Source organism: Rousettus aegyptiacus, unplaced genomic scaffold, assembly GCF_014176215.1.
Source record: "Rousettus aegyptiacus isolate mRouAeg1 unplaced genomic scaffold, mRouAeg1.p scaffold_m13_p_15, whole genome shotgun sequence".
Lineage (NCBI taxonomy): Eukaryota > Metazoa > Chordata > Mammalia > Chiroptera > Pteropodidae > Rousettus > Rousettus aegyptiacus.
Genome location: NW_023416290.1, coordinates 49330158 through 49344377, shown reverse-complemented (window position 1 = coordinate 49344377; position 14220 = coordinate 49330158). Strand labels below are relative to the sequence as shown.

General features: G+C 37.7%; 1 long non-coding RNA gene across 1 annotated transcript in view; it reads right to left on the bottom strand.

The window, feature by feature from the left end:
- Positions 1–14220, bottom strand: part of LOC107501438 — a 33792-nt gene that overhangs the window by 1743 nt on the left and 17829 nt on the right. Inside the window, exon 2 of the long non-coding RNA XR_001594764.2 lies at positions 41–135. This is a non-coding gene — a long non-coding RNA (uncharacterized LOC107501438). The remainder of the gene's footprint in view (positions 1–40; positions 136–14220) is intronic.

Genomic DNA, 14220 nt, shown 5'->3' with positions numbered 1-14220 from the left:
TCAAAAATTGGCACATAAAAAAAATTGATGAGCCAGGTACCTGTAGTCCAGCTAATTTTGCTTCTCCAGAGCCCCGGTCATCCAGTTTGAATTTTGACACCACCAATCTAGCCTTGTAGCTGGTGCTGTGTAGACCTGTGTTAAAAACACAATCGAACACATGAATAGTTTTGTAAAATGTATTGTGATGAAGCGGAGTCATGTGGAGAAGTGTTTGACTATGTACTTTCTGCCTTTCTGCGTCTTTTTTCATGCAGACCTCTATCTGTGTTCCATCTATCTTGCCTAAGAAAAAGCTGCACATTCTACCTTCGGAATACAAAAAGGTACATCACATTCTGCGACTCTGACTCACTGATTGGAGAGCTTGCAGGAAACAAACTCCATGCCAACACCATGCCAATAAATGAGACTAAAACTTGAGTTTGCATTTTTAACTATTTATGTTCTAAGTTAAGCTTTGATAACATTCAAATGTCAAATTCTCTCATTCTTATAAAAGATTGAATTAATTGCCTGTATTTATTTTAGCAATTATTCAATGTATTTTCAGTATAGGATGTATAGTATAATTAATTTTTTTGTAAATAAAATATTTTTGATAAGATTATCGTGTTTTTTTCTAAGGGAAGGGGGAATTTCAAACAGAATGGAAAAAACTGTTTTCCCATTTATAATGGTTTGGATTTAAGAATGGGATATATGGGAAGAAAGCATGTTGGGTAAAAATAGTAGATGTCATTTAATTTTACTAATCATAAGGTAGAAATCCCTCAAATTGGTGTGGTTTAAAAATCTAGAAAACAGACTACTGTCTTAACCCTTGTCTCTAATCTCTTTGTAATACCCTTTAAAGCAGCCAAATATAGATGAGTTGTTTGTTTACAGTAACTTATTATAACTGAAAAAATATCACAATTTCTCAGAAAAATGATAAATTTGTTATAGCATTGATAATATTATGAAACTTTAAAATAACAAAATCCAGTACCAAGAGCAATAGTTAAATGAATTACAGCATTTCCAAACAATGGAATGTCATTACCCATTGAACAATATTCTCAGAGAATAGGATTTTAGAAAAATGTTAAAAATATTGATGTGTACTGTAACATCCCAATTTTGTAAAAACATGTCTAACTTGGTTATCTACTATTGGGAATACGACCGATTTATATTCTATATACATTTTTGTATTTTCCAAATCCATAATCTCATATTGCTTTTATAATCAGAAGAAGGACAATAAATAATTGCTTTAAAAAAAAAAAAAGAGGGTTGGGGCTTCTAATAGCATTTCCTAGTTCGAGGAGGTTTGATGGTAATTATTGCATTTTGCCACTTATCCTTCAAATTTATCTTATTTCCCAATTCCTATTATGGGTTCCTAACAATCCTTATTGTGATAGTTACATTATTAAAAAATACTACAGCTACTGAACCAGGATTGCCACTCCAGACACTAGAAATAGTGGTGGTTCTAGTCCTAGTAATTCGCTGGTAAAGTCACTTGGTACTATATTCGAGATTGGCAAAATTTTAATATAATATCCATGTAGGCTCTCCTGGCTGTATGGTCTATCATGTGACTACTCTGCTACTGTAACAAAAGCATCCATAGGCCATATGTACGTAAATGTGTGTGGTTGTTCCAATAATAATTTATGGACACTGAAATTTTATATAATTTTTGCATGTTACAAAATATTCTTTTGATATTTTTCAATCATTTGAACATTTTAAAATCAGCTTTACCAAAATGAGCCTGCAGGCCATGGTTTAATGACCCCCTGCTCTTTAGGAATCTGTTGACTTATTTGTGCCATTGGACACTGACTCCTAACTTTTGAGTACATACCGTATGTCAGATACTGTCAGAAGTACTTTTTATAGACGACCTCTTTTAATTCTCATATCGGTCCTCAAAGTTTCCATTATTATTATTACCCTTTTATAGGTGAGAATCTGAGGCCTAAAAAGACTTGGTACCTGGAGATCATAAAGGTAGCAAATAGTGGAAGTCAGTCCAGGCAATCTGATGTCAGACTGAACCCTTTAAATTAGTGCTACCAGTATGTCGTTCACTGTCCAGCAGCGTGAGCCTCACCTAGGAATTTGTTAGCAATGCAGATTTGTGGTGCTACGCCAGATCCATTGCATCAAAGTCTCAGACCGGGACTTTGATGCAATGGACTCTTGTGTTTAATAAGATCCCCAGATGACTTACTTACATTAAAGTTTAAGAAGCATAGCTCTAATCTGGTCTCTTACAATGTTCTCCTCAGACTAAGTATGATTTCTATGGTAGTTATCATAAGATAGTTCAGGTATTTGCATTTTCTATTGAATTTTTCTACTTTTAGTATCTGTGGGTGTTGGCAGATACCTGGTTTTAAGTTTACTGAATACCTGTTAATGAGCAAGAAATCAAGAGGTGTACCCTTTATACTCAAGAGCTTGTGATTAAGAGGAATAAGATAATTACACAAACATTTGATGCAAAATGAAATTACAAGGGTGTAAAGAGTGGTGTGGGAATATAAAAAAAAATGGAATGAAATGTACGATTAGCTCAAAAGGTGGGCTTCAAGATAGTGGGGGTCGTGGTGATTATGGGTGTGCAAAGTTGAATGGGAACTAAAGAACTAAGAGGTGTGATTTTGATCTATTCTTTAAACAGAATTAACAAGCTTAATTAAGGTGTGGGCTGTATTTAACCAACTTTAAAAAATAAATTTGAAGGTGGATCATAGAAGACCATACTCCGACTGAGAGCAATGCTAGAATGGGGTGTTTAAACTAAATTTGGTAGATCACAGTACATAAAGATATTTTTGAATAGGGTGCTAATGTTATTGCAAACTGAACTACTTTATGGTGGTTAGGATTTGAACATCCCAAAGAAATAGTTATGTTTAGAAATATGATTACCTAATTGGTATTGTTCTTCCGGTACTTGACAACTTTCATCACATCCTCCCCAAGTCTGCCTCTTGTTTCACATCCTCAGTTAATGAGTGGCATCGTCTCCTGCCAGTTGCATAAAAGCTATCTCCAGCTTCTTTTACTTGCCATTTAACGAGCTAGTCATTACAACCATGTGATTCTATCTTCACTGTGTCACTCAAATTTATCTCTCATACTTTAGATGTTCTGTGTCTCTTACCTAAACTGTTAAAAACACCTCTTAACTGTCTCTCTTTTCACCATTTGTTTAACCCAATGGGTTATCTATACTTCTGTTTTAATTATCCTTCTAAGGCTTAACTCTAACTATAGTTGGCCATGGGTATCCTTGAGTTCTGCATCTGAGGATTCAACGAACTGGGATGGGAAAAATATTTGAAAAAAATTGGTAAGTTGCTGATGTCCAGCACATATTTAGACCTTTGATGGCTGCATCCACACTGAAAATGTATGGACTTTTTTTGTTGTCATTATTTCCTGAGCGACATATAATATTTACATATCATTTGCATTATATTAGGTGTTATAAATAATCTAGAGATGATTTAAAACATACAGGAGGACGTGCATAAGTTACATGCAAATAGTACGCCATTTTATATAGGACACTTGAGCGTCTTGGTTTTTTGTATCTGAGGGGGTCCTGGGAACAACTACCCCCACCCCCAATCCTGAGGAATGACTGCACAAATGTTTAACTTTATCTCATTTTCAACAAGATAAAAATATTACATCTCTAAGAACATTTTACTGTCAACCTGAAATGGCTTTTCCCATCTCCTCGCCACCCCAATTATCTATTTGTCGAAATTTTTTTATATCCTAATTCAAAGTATAACTTTATTACCATCTTCTTCCCCAAATATTTCAACTTAAAGAGTTCTCCCACTCCCCTTCTCGCTTATAATCTTTCACTTTATCTCTGCCTTGCGGCCCAGACTTTTTCTTATGTCCTGTGTTATGACTATCAAAGCACATGATATCCTGGCTAGATAAAAGGGTTTTTGAACCTGAAGCTATGTTTTCATCATTTTTGAATCCTCTGTGGTGACTAGCACAGTCAGTTGTTTAATAATATTTGGTGAATAAAAAGAAAATACATAAAAGAATAAGGAAGAATGGACTCAAGTAGTGAATTTTCTTTTAGGAAAATTTATGGCATTCTTGGAGCTTTACAGCAGGAAAAGCTTTGGGGTGTGAGGGCTACACTTTCTTTTTGCTATGGGTGGTGGGCTGATGCCTCCCTCTACCAAGTGAAGGGATTCATTCAACAAACAATTTTTGAGTGTGATCATGCACCAGATTTGCTGGGATTTAACAAACAAGAAATTATGCCTGCCTCTAAGGAATTATGTGAGTTTTTCTAGCAACCCATGCTCCTACCTTCCTGCGTGCTTTTCCAAAAGCTTTTGCCAACCCCACTTCCTTCCCACCGCCACCTTTTCTAGTTAACTTTCATCCCCAGTTCAATCATCACTGCCTCAGGGTACTTCCTACAAGTGCCACCGCCAGCTTCATCCCTTTACTGCCTTCGCTTATAGAACATCTTTGATGCTTATTTATTTTTATTTTTATTTTCATCTCTGTGAATATCTGCGTCTCTTATTAGAGGATATGCTCAATGGGAGAAGGAAATGTGTGAGGTTGTGTTAGCAATTCATCCTTTCATCTTAGTACACAGTTTGTCACTGAATGGAAATGCTTTAAAATTTTGTAGACTGAATAAATGAGTAAGGGAATGAAATTCCCAGCATAGGTTGAGAAATTGGATCTGAACTATATATATACAGAAGTCAAACTCCCAGCTTTTCACTGATAAATAATTCCTTCGCCCCCAGTTTGGCTTGTTATAATTTAGTAGAAAAGGCAGTTCAAGGAAAGGAAAATATGGGTAGGAGGCTGTTTTTCAGTTGTGAGAAAAATAGAGTGGCAGCTCACGTAAATTTCTGTGATGAGCATGCACAGACCCTGACAGAAATTACATTTTTAATTTACTAACTTAAATGTTAAATGCTGCATTTCCTATTTCTGTTTGTGGTTTACAGTTTCCTTGATGTAATTTGGACATGGATTGTTGACACAATTTAGTGTTCCTGTTTTATCTTGTTTCCTGGATTATAAAACTAGTCCTCTCATTGAACAAAAGCACTTCTAATACTGTTGTTTCACCTTCAAAATACAAAATACGTAAGTGGACCTGTGCTTAATAATTGCTTAAATGCAGCACGGGTGGAGACTTTCTTATGCATGTACGTCATATATATTTTGGAGCCGCCTCCTTGAATGTCTAACTCTTATTTGTTGTTTAAGGCTCAACTCAGATATTACCGTCTCCAGAAATCTTCCCTGCCACTCCTGCTGCCCATATTCCATAGTACCTTATACTTACCTTTAGCTATCTCTCTTTCATACATGATATTGTGTGACCATCATCTTGTGCTAGATTCTGAGGTCTTCAAAACCTAGTACAGGGAGAGCCTCTCACCCAGTAGGAGCTCAATAAACACGAGTCGGGTGATGTTAATGTGTTTCTATTAAAAAACCACAGTACAATCTGCATATCTGTATCTATATATCTCTCCCCTCAATTATATGGATTCATCTACTCATGTACTTATTTTATTTTCAAAAATATTTGGTAGGTGTCTACTATATACCAGGCTTTGTGCTTGGATGGAAGAACGGTTAACACAGTAAGTGCTTGCTGTATCAACTCCAGGATACTGAAAGTCTGTCCATGATACAAAAGACTTCTCTTCTAAGCCATGTTTAATAAATACAGAGTAGCACATCAGGTTCTGCATTGCAGAAATTCTCAAAAACCTTCACTGTGTTGGTGAACTTTATGAATCTGCAAGAGGCCCATTGCATACAGAAATCCTTACACTTCAATAACTATGGCATACTTTCCAAAGGATGTTGGTTAATGTCTGGATTAACATTATTATCCTGCACTGTATAGTTTAGGTAATGCTGGTGTATAATTCCGGACACCACGAGTTGAATTTGTGTTCGCTCAAGATCTAAAAACAACACTCCTGGCTTAACCTCCTTATTACTTGAGTAATCAGCTCCAGGTGTGGAGACCACAGGGTAAGGAGGAGGAGCCTTCAACTGGCTTGGCCTCTGAGGTGTGGAAGCAGGCTTGTCTCAACAGAGTTCAAGTTACCCATTTGCTCTCAGAAAGCACTGCACACTGGAGGTCAGGCAAATGTAAGTGACTTGTTTTTAGCTCTCCTATTCAGGGTGACAAGAGGTTTAATCCTGATATGTGTGGGGGGGAAATGTACAGTAAGTGGGTGTACCTAATCTTTGAAACAACTTTGGTGACGTATGAGAGCACCGACTGAAAGGAAGCACAATTGTTTTATAAACAAGGGAAAGGCTGTGTTTTATTCTCTATCTTGGATTGAGTTGATTGTTGAGTTGGAAAATCGAACGTAATCATTTTTCAATCAGGTCTGGATAGAATGACAGTACACAGATTCACTCTCAGAAAAGAGAGGCATGAGTATATTATAGGAGTTACACATCCCATTTCTCCAGAGATGTGTTTCTACAATTAAAAAGCGAAAAAAGAAAAAAAGAAAAGAAAAAAAGAAAAGAAAGAAGAGAAAAAGAAATTTTAAGGAAATAAAAATCCTGGAAGAAGGATCTTTTGGAACCAAAAATAAACGGTTATTTTCATGAAGCTGTTAGTAGAATCACAGTAAAAAGAAACCTTAAAGTGTCTTTAGTCCAACTCAGATGCCTCAAATCTTTGCTAGAATGAGGCAAGATACAAAAAAAAAAAAGAAAGGAAGAATACACCAGGTCCAAGCTCTTTATCTCAAAGCAGTAAACTGCAACCCAGTTAATTTTAGAGCCTTGCTCAAGACTTCACGGCTGGCTACAAACTCTGGGATCTCTTTACCCAGTTGTTTTAGGCCTCCTTTATAATGCAGAAAACCTCAAATCTACAATATCTGGGCAACTGGACACATTGAGACTATGCTTAAATCTGTTCCCTTCTAAAGGAGTTGTAAATTATAAGCTCTCAGGTTTATAAGCCTTCAATATTTAGATTTTAAATAAAAAGCCACCCTGAGTAGTCTACCACAGTACCTGAAAATTTTAGCACCATTAAGAAATACCATATCATGTCCAAAAATGAAGTTTCTAAAGTTCTCATTCTGAAACAAATGGTTGCTATGTTACCCAGCTTTGGAGGTGCGTGAGGCCAGAATAATTCTGGAGTTCTGACTCCGTGTGTTTGCCTTTGGTGGCAGAATGACTTCTGTCCAAACTATGGCTCCCCTACTTAGCTGTGTAAACTTGAAAAAAATTACTCTTCTTTGAGCCTCATTTTCCTCATCTGAACAATAATGAGAATGACACTAACCTCTCAGAGTTATTGTATAATCAAAATAGCATATGAAAACAACTAGAAAAAATCCTTGCCACATAGTAGGAGTTTAATAAAATTTCCTTTCTCTCTCCTTCTTAAACAACAATTTTCATTAGTGTTCTGTTTGATCTTTCATTTGTCTCCCCCCTCCCCCCCTCCACTCAGCACTGGACCAAGGGCTGGGACACTTAATGCAAAAACCAAGGAATTTTACTTCTCTAAAATGAATTTTAACCCGCCCATTTGTTGGTTTTTATACAGTCTTAAGATTTTTCCTATGAATCGGTGACCTTCTTCTTTAGACATATAGCAGGTAAACTGTTATAATTGCCCAGTATTGTCTGACCTCCAGAAGAACACAATATGGTTTCGTGTCTGACAAAACAAGTGCTTTGGAATGTCTAAAATGAGGTAGGTGAGCCATTAGGAAGAGTCTGGCATTGTTACCAGATAGACTCGAGTCCTGGCTCCGCTGTGTTCTGGTTGACTCTTAGTAGACACACCAATTTCTTCATTTGCAAAAGTTAAAGAATTCCCCTGCTGCCAACCTCACAGGGCTGCTGTTGGGATGCATACAAATAACAGAAGAGAAAGACCATTGGGAATTTTGGAAAACTCTTTATATTTGAGTCCCTGTTATTAGCTCTAAACATTAGAAGGAGACGTTCAGATTTTTACCATGGTGGACGTTAACTTAGTAACCTGAGTCCTACCTAGTGAACACACTTCTTTTCCCCCTTATTGCAGCCACCCCAGCCACAATGCCATCATCCTGTGCTTATTGTCAGAGTCATTTATCTATCTTTCATCCACTCTCACTCTTCTATGTTTTTTCCATGGAACAGTCAGTGTGAGATCGTGTCACTTGTCTGCTTAGAAGCTTTCAAAAATCTGACCTCAGCATATTGCGCTCCATAGGGTCCTATAAGATCTGCCTTCTGTCTGTTCCCATGACTTCTTGCTGAACTTCTATCTTTCTTTCTTATTACACTACACATTGGAATTCTTTCTGTTCCTCAACCAAGACAGGCTTGTTCCCACTTCATGATAACTACTTGTCACTCTTTATTTTGCCTAAAGCACTCTTCTCCATGGGAAGTTTCTTTTTGTGATTGAGGTCACCTTCACTGAGACATCTCTCCTGAAGTGACATTGTCATCTCCCAGTCACTCTCTATCACATTATCCAGCAATTTTCCTCAAGCTCTATTATTATTGGAAATTGTTTTTTGTTTGTTTGTTTGTTTGTTTATTTGATCATGGTCTCTCTCAGAACCTAGGATATAAATACTATCAAGAGAGGAGAGACATAGCCTGTATCTCAGAACCTAGAACAGCACTTGTAGAAAGATAACAGTGAATAAAATAGAATACTGTAGGTATAAAATAATGGTACTAAATGCTCAACCCTTGCAACTCTTTTACCCAAAATCGAAGGGTAGTACAGGCCACAGAGAACATCAAGAGTTTAAAGAACGACTCATTTATAATTCGAATTTAAAATGGGCTTTCTTTTTTCCCTCTCTGCTATTCATTTTCACAAATTGAGAACTTACGCTTATAAGTCAGACCCAAGAAAATGTTTTAAAATGTATGGCTTTGTTATTTACAGACTATAAAACTAGAATTTTCTTTCTTGAAAAAAATGTTTTAATCAATATTGCATGGATGTGTATTTAAGCATACCAACCAGGGTTTTTAAACCTTTCTTGGATAGCTCACATTTGTTTATGTCTGAGTCTAGAGAAGACAATGTAAGAAAGGAAAACACACTCATTCTGCATGTAGTGATGATCACAGCTATTGCTTGTTCAATTTTCTGCTCCACCCAAGAGAAGTCCCACCCAGTATAGCCAAGAATCTAGGCACTGGATGATGATTTGGGGCCAGTAATAGTCTTCCCCAAGTAGATTTTTGGCAAAAGAAACATAACTAGGGATTAGGGAGTGTAAAAAGGCCTGAAAACTTCCATTTACCTTCCAGGATCATGACCGAGGCTGCATATGTTACTGTGACCCTATTAGATGGATTCCTTCCAAATTTTCCAGAATTTTTCTTTTGAGCATAAAGATCTGATATCTCACTGCATGGATAGAAGCCCAGCCTGGGCAAGGTCCAGTTAAGAAAGCAGCCCCATAAGAATGATACCATCTGGCAAGAAACAAATCTAATGATGCCGTAGGTATTATCTATCCTTCCTTTTCATGCTCGAGTCACTCCCTTCATAGACCAGACATGGGCAGTCTACAAAACTAGGACTGGGTGAGAATTTGTATATAAACATTGAAATATTTCTTCAGAGTTGATCTAACCCAGCTGAACTTTTGGAGCCAAATAAATATGAGCCTTTATAGCTATAGTCTCATCTTCTCTCTCTCTCTCTTTCTTTTTTTTTCTTTTTCTTTTTTTTTGCGAATGAGAACATAGGGACCATTTTTTTTGTTTTACTCTAAACCCACTGATAAAGTCATTTTGTTCCTTATTTAAACTAAGTTAAAAGACATGAATGATACAGAATATGAAGGCTTAAATTTGGAGTAAAAATTACTAGATGATCACTTTAATGCAACTGGTATCAATTTATGTACTTGGTTAATTTCTTTAAGTTCCAGTCGAGTTGTCACATTATCCTACAAAAGGCCCCGGGGAAGTAACAACCTCCTGTGTGAAGACTTTCTAGTAGTCAGTAAGCAAGAGTCTGACTCCATTCTTTATTTCCAAATGGCACTTGAATTTTTCAGAAACAATGCTATTAATACACTATATTTAGTTATTTAAAATTTCTCACTCCTTCTAGTAGGCTGTGATCTGCACAAAGAGGAAGACCACATCTTACTAATCTTTGTAAACATATCACGCCAACATGAGACGCCTACCGATTCCTCAAAACTTGGTGATCAAGTGAGTAAAAAAACCGATCTTTTTATTTATTATAATTTAGAAAAAAAACAAAAACAAAAAACGGAGCCCATAGGTCAGTAAAAAGTAAATGTTGGTTGAGTGTGTAGAAAAGGACAAGTGGTTTGGAATACAAGATTTCATTTAACACTTAGCAAGTTTATAAATTAAGTATTCAGAACCCTATTTTAGAGATGCGAGAATTGGGACTCAGACGTATAAGTTTTTCCAAAGTCCATTAGCACATAAAAGAGCAACTGAAAATATATTTATTCTCTTCGAGTCGGATGCTCTTTCGAGTGTCTCAAAACCTCTTTATAATTTGTCTTCTTCTATAAATTCTAATGGCATTGAATTCAATCACATCTCAATAAACACATTTTTGCAGGTGTTAAAATAATGGAGTCCATTTATATTAGATATCTGTATATCTAACATATGCAGCTTAGAGAATCTAAAAGACTAGTGCATCTAGGGCAGGAATGATTAGAAGTGTGGGTTTGGGGCTAAAGATGTGAATTAGAACCCCAGCTCTGCCATTTACAAGATGGGTGACCCTGGGCAGGTTGCATAAACTCAAAGAACATTGCTTATAAAGAAGAATTGTGCTAGGAGCAGAAGTCCAGAGTCATAACCATGTGGAGGTAGGTGGGACTAGAGAGATTGTCCAGGCACGGCTATTTTTCATGCCCACATCCTCTTGTATTTCAGAGGAATAATCTGAGAATCCTGAGGACCCTTGATTTGAACAGGGAAGCCAAGCAAGCTGGTGTTATGGCGTGGACCTGAATTTGGGTGTCCTGGAAATGCAAATCCAACAATCCTTTCTACCCAGCTAGTCAGGTATAAACGAGATAACTCAGAAGCACAACAAACCAAACCTGGGCAGGAAAACCCGTGGTGGAGCAAGATGGCTTAATCGAGTCTCTTCTTTCTCATTTCAGAAAGAAGTCAAGATTCCTTTCCCAGACAAATTAAATCCTTTTTCTAAAGAGGACTTGATACTAGAGTTCTTAAAAGCATGACGAGAACAACCTTTACCTGTCATCTACAAACATTTTTTGGAGCCAATATTATTTAAAATCAAACTTTTCATTTTAAGCTAAATGTCAATTTGCATGCCATTGTAGGAAACAATACAGAGAGGGTGTGTATCCTTTGCCCTGTTCGCCTCATTCCCCGAATGGTCACAACTTGCAAAACCATATTAAATATCATGATCAGGAAATTGACATTAATGCAATCCACCAGTCTTACTCAGCTCTCCACAGTTTTGTTCGTGGGCATGTGTGCATGTGTGTGAGTTCATGGGTCCACCATCCCAGTCAAGATATAAGACAATTCCGTCACCACAAGAATCCCTCGCGTCCACCTTTTATAACCACACTCATCTGCGTCCTACATACACCACTTCCCTAAACGCTGGCAAACACTCGGGTTGCTGCACAGAAAAGAGACAGCAGAAGGGCAAGTATAGAAGCAGGACAGCGAGTGAGGAGCTATTGGCAGCAATCTAGCTGACAAGTGAGGCTGGTCAGATTAGGATGTTCAAATCAGAGCTGGGGAAACTAGATTTTGAATAAAATTGGAAGTAGAATCGATAGTATTTCCTGGCATATCAGATGAGGACTGCGAGAGAAAGGGAGGAGTCGAGGATGATCTCAAGATTTTGTTACACGTAACTAGTAGGATGGAGTTGCTGTCAGTGGAGATTTGGGACCGTGGGAAGATTCAGCTTTGGAGAGATTGGACGCGTTGATTTGGAGATTCCTATTAGACATACAGGTAGAGATATTTAGTGGGCAGCTGGGGTTTAGGAAATGAGTCAAAGCTGGGAACATAAATTTGGGTGTTATCAGCATATGGACTGTATTTAAAGCTTTGGGACTGGATAAGATCTAGTAGTGAAATGAAAGCAGTTTGTGAAGATGGAGAACAGAGGATGGAGGTCTGGACCCCAGAACATTCCAGTGTTAACTGGTCAGAGAAAAAAAGAGTGACCAGTTAAGAAAGCTGAGATCTTGTTTCTTTTCCTGACTTAACTATACGTTCAATTCTCGACATGATTATCTTTTTACATACATGCATCCTACTTTCTTTATGTGTTCATTCATTGCTTCCTGCAGAAGACTGAAATTTAATTTAAGGAAAACCACTATGTTCTCTTTTTTTTTTTGCCAGGGTACATGTCTCAGTCTGGATCCAATCAAGAATGAAACCACACAGTAACTTTCACAGGGAAAGTTTAATGTAAATAATGATTAACTATAACCGGGACTGGAATAATAAAAGATAGACCTGTAAGAACTAAATAAAATTGTAAAATGTATAAAAATGGCAGAGTACAGCCACTCGTCCTACAGCTGAGAAAGAGAGAGCCCCAAAGAGCACACATCCCTCCTCCCCTACCAGGCTGGGGTTCTTATCTAATTGGAGAGGATGTGGCTGTGTCTCACCAAATGGCCGAGAAGTCGCTATGATGTCATGCTTCTGAACTTGCTGAAAATCCCCATTCTAGAACTTGGTGGAAATCGGTCTTCTAAGGTGCGCTGGGAGGCTATTCACAAGGAAGTAGCTCACCAACAGGGGTCCACTATGAAACCCCTCAACTAGCGTGCCTGGGAAACCTGCTAGATGACAGGCCTTGCTGGCTGTCTCATACCATAAGAGCCGGTCACGGGAGAAGCTGTCGAGTCCATAATGAAGGAGCCTGGTGCTGGAGAAGTTGCAGGAGCTGGCATTGGAGAAGAGGGTCACTGAAGATGTCTGACACTGGAAAAGTCCTAGGAGGACTCTTCCAAGAGGAACATGCCACAGCCGGGAAGCAAAAGAAATGGCTCTATGGAGCAACAGCATCCTTGACTCACAAAGCTGACACACCCTGCCAACGGGCAAAGGAAGGATACTAGGGCTTAGATTCATGCTCACAAAGCAAGACAATGTGTGAATTTGGAGCCGATTGCCAATGAGTCAGTAGCTAGCACCGTATCTCACTTAGGTCCAATGCTGAGCATATTTAGCGCTGATACTGACTGTTTAAAATTGACATTGAAAAATAGAAAAAGAGAAGAAGGGGAAGAAGTAGAAAGGAAGAAAAGAGGAAGGAAGACAGCAATTGGGGGGAGGAAGTTGATAACAGGGTGAGAAAAAGGAGAAGATCATTGGTTTTTAAGCGGTAGATTGCTCACCACTAATAATGATAGGACTCCGAATATTATTCTTGCCTCTCCTTAAGCATTACTATTATTCTCTCTTACTGTCATATTTCTGAGTAATTTCCCTGACATTTTAGAATTTTAAAAAGTCCTGTGAGATTTTTAGTTGGGAATCAGGGAGGGATAGGAGAGCTTTACTCTACCTGCTGTGTTTTCTTATTTGTAATCCTCTTCCATGATAAGAAAGCGCCTTTGCAGGAAGGAAGTACTAAAATATCAATCACAGAAGCATAATAATTTCAGAGTCAAAGGAAACATTGGGAATAATGGGGTCCAACATCTACATTTCAGGGAAAACAAAATAAAACAAAACAAAACCGAAGCTCGGATAAGAAAAGGGGCTTGCAAAAGATATTTTGTAATCATAGGTCTTTATCAGTTATATGGAGAATTGGAGATTGAAGACCAAAGTAACCTCTAAAAATCCATTTTTCGTACATGAGATTCTTCAAGTCAATGTATGCCAGGCTCTTTTGTGGGCTCGAGTCATGACTTGTGTACTCTGAAGACGAGCTGTATATCAGGGGTCACTCCAGAAGCAATGTACAAAAATCAACACTAAGCCAGTTTTTTGAATAAAAAGACAAATGATCTGGTCTATATGTAGCAGAAACCTAGCCAATTGAAAGCCATGGAGGTGTGGTCTGAGGGAGAGGCTTACACTATCTACTTTAACTACTACAGACAAGAGCTGTGGTTGTTCAGAGCTCACTGCTTAGGACAATGGGTTTCTTAAAGATACCTAACCTTCTGT